We start from the raw sequence: 3,699 nt of genomic DNA, 5'->3' as shown, positions 1-3,699 counted from the left end.
CCTTCTACAAAATTTAACAGAGTCAAATTATTAGTATTGTATATTACCTCTTATTCTAAAAACACTTTCCTTAATAATTTTATTACACATTTGATTAATGCAAACCAAATGAATCTTTTTTTTTGTGGGGGCGGGGGTTGGGGGTGGGGGGAGTGTCTCATTCCACTATAACCTTTATTTTTTGCCCATACGCTATTAGGCTAATTTTGTAAACTTTACTCGTTCTCGATGGTTCTTTTGTGACGTAACATCCTCTCTATCATTGTAGATATAATTTGAAGCGCCAATAGAGTGCCTAGATGATCTTTGTCTTCCTCATTTATTTTTTATAATTTGAAATTTATACAATAGATAGTAGGAGAAAATAATTTAATGTCCCTTAAGAAAATTAACATAGCTATGAGATAGATTAAATCAAGGTTACATTTGGAAGTCAAGAAAATATATATATATATATATATATATATATATAAGAAGACAAAAATCATGATGAGGTCATGTCAGGTTTATGTATATTTCCCTATCTTAAATTTTATATTTTGATATTTTAATTTTTTTTTTCCATTTGTTTTTTTTCTTTTTTTGGCTTCCAAACATAGCTTATGGGAAAAAGTAAAATTTGAGCTGCTACTAAGGTAGGGTACACTAAGCACATCTATGTCGATCTCTCTACTCCTCACATGAGATGGTCTTACTGTTTTCCACAATATCAAAATGTTTTGCTGCACCTTATTGGTACGCTCCCTATGCTTGCTTGCTAAGAAGACACTCTCCTAACTGTTATACTTGAACCTCCTCCCCTCGCCTAAAAAAACAAATGTTAGACTGTTTGCTCCCCATTTTATATTCACAATGAATTATACTAATAAAAATCAAACTTATATATGTATATTACGCATATTATTCACGAATCAAATGTGGCTAGGAAACTATCAATCACCTACCCTTTGCATCAATTTGATGTTGATTGATAAATTTCAAAAAAATTTGAATCTTAGATACCAATAAATTTAAATTTTAGATACTTCACCATTAATTAATTAAAGAGTCAGCAGAATCAACACATCTGTTAGTGTCTTATTTTGTTGTCATCCAAATTTCATTGAATGATTACTTTTATTGGTATAAAAAAATAAGGTTTGGATGATTAAATATAATATATGTAACCGTTATTCTAATTGAAAGTGGGTTACAAAGGCTGATCTTTTCTCAAGGGAACTTGATTTGAGTCCCTCAATGGTGATTCCAGCAATGAAGGAAATGATCTTCCACTCGAGTCTCTATTTCTATCACCTGGTTTTTGGGTTTTATTTTCTATCAAGCATCATTTTTCATTTTCCATTTTTTTATTTTTCATCATTTTTCGTTTTCCATTTTTTGATTTTTCATCATACATGTCATGGTTTCCTTAATAGTTCCACAACCACCACTAGCTTGCGTAGAATGGGCAAAGACAGAAAGATTGTTATGCTGAATATGTATATCCATCAAACCCGATTTATTAATAACACTATTTATTTTCATTTATGCATAAAGATCCAAAGTATATACAAGTAAAGCCATACGTGCATTTGCTCGTGAGGGAGTTCAAATGTTAGGGGCTAATGTCTCATCAAAAAAAAAAGTTAAGGTATCCAGAATGCAATCGAAGGAGCAGAAAATAACAAATAAACTCAATGCTGAATCATAACCTGAGAAACCCAAGTACCACTTGAGTGATTAAAAAAAAAAAAACTATGACTGCCACCCGACAATCTTTAGCTGCATTTTTTATGGGACCAATCTCATCCTGGAGCATAGATCATGTATGGAAGGATATATATACCAACTTCATTTTCAATGCTATCAGTTTCAATGGTAGGTATTTCAGTTTTTGTTATTCTATGATAAAAAAACTTAAAAAATAACAAGGAGTTTGAATTAGGAGATTAAAATCCCAAATTTTCTTAATGTCAATGACACAAAACTAAGATAATTCTAGACAGTTTTTGTTCTAGGATCCAATGAGAGTTTTTAATGGAATAATTTTTACTAGATGCACAACATAAGATCAAATTGACATTTTCATATAAGTAGGCATGCTGCAAGTAGTCTATCTGCCTACTAAATGTAATAAGGTGTCACTTACATTTAGTAAATATTTGGTGGGGAAAATTCACTGTTTCAAGTTTTTCACAATGTATGATGCATTGAATGGCAAGAATAAGTTTCAAAAGATTGACATTAAAAAGCTAACACCATGTACTAATTTTATATCCATGCATATATTTGATGCTGTTAGTTTTAATATAAGGTTTCAAAAAAGGAAAGTATAATGAAAGCATCCAAGTCAACAAGGCTCCTGCTAAGGTCTTGGAAGGGGCAAATGTACGCAGCATTGTCTCTACTTTGCAGAGAGGTTGCTTCCATATTTCAAACTCACGATTATAATATTGTAACTTAATCATTACAAAAGTGTGCCATTTTAAAATATTTGGAGAACTTAATCATCTTTTACTGTTATGCTTTACAAAAAAAAAAAAGGAGGAAGGATTAAGAAACCAATTCCAATAGTAGTAATGCTAGTCTTGTTGTATAGGGCAATATAGTTGACCATGATCTCACCAGTAGTCAAAGTCATTAGCATGCTAGAATTACAAGTCCAAAAAGATCAGGTAGAACTTAGAAGGAGCTTGTCATCCTCCCTTCTGCAAAGCACTCATAAATGAAACTTGAGAACCCTTTCTATAGGGCTGCAGGGAAAATCAAAGGTTGGCTTGTTGTGGAGACTACTTGCCGATTAATGGAACGAAGGCAAGAAGTTGTTCTTGTTAAACTTGTGCTTTTCTTTGGGACATGCTCTGACCTCAAATGCATGCAAGGCTTGAACACCCTCTCGTGCGATCTTCAGATGTAGACCCAGAACGGGAGCATGACCGGAGGAATTTGGAAAGCCCTAGAGGCCTAAGGGACGTGCTTAGCACAATTCAGTACCGAAGAGAGAAGCGTAAACAGAACGATGTATGCAAATGAGAAAGAAAAACATGTCTAAGGGAGAGATAGAAGGAGATGGGAGTTTTTAGAAAGTGTAATAGGTGATAGTTAGAAAGTGTGTGGTTGCATGAGACAATGAGAGACAAGAAGGAGAGTATCTTTGGAAGTACAATACATTTATGGAAGGAGGCATAGCTTCTCTCTTAATCTTGAGAAGAGATAGAAGAAAATTCGATTTTCTATAATATGGAAAGAGGGAGAGAGAAAGAGCAATGAAGGAAAGTCCAGCTAAAGACAGCTTCTCTTTCAATATTGAGAAGAGATGGAAGGAGATCCGACTTTCCCTAATATAGAAGGGAGAGACAGCAATGAGGGAAAATATGAGACGAATAAAGAAACTAATGAGAGTGGAGGGTTCACGATGAATAAAGAAGCTAATTTTAATTGTAAGAAAAACAAAGGGTACAAAAAAATAGGAAAATAAGAAAGATCAAAGTTAAATTATTTAAATAAACAAGAAAGGTAAAGTAGTCCAAGAAAATATCACCAGCGCAAGTGATTCTACTATATTATATAGTCATAATAGTTATAGTCCATTATTTTGAATAACTATTATATATTCAATCACATAGTTTGGGCTATTCGAATATGGCGCCCTTGTGGTAATCTATTTGATTGTATCGAAAGGCCCAATGAATTGGGATTTTCCTATTGGGCCAGGTCATT

The sequence above is a fragment of the Macadamia integrifolia genome, chromosome 13 (assembly GCF_013358625.1).
Source record: "Macadamia integrifolia cultivar HAES 741 chromosome 13, SCU_Mint_v3, whole genome shotgun sequence".
In the NCBI taxonomy this organism is placed as follows: Eukaryota; Viridiplantae; Streptophyta; class Magnoliopsida; order Proteales; family Proteaceae; genus Macadamia; species Macadamia integrifolia.
The sequence above is the reverse complement of the archived record's forward strand: the minus strand, read 5'-3'. Positions refer to the sequence as shown.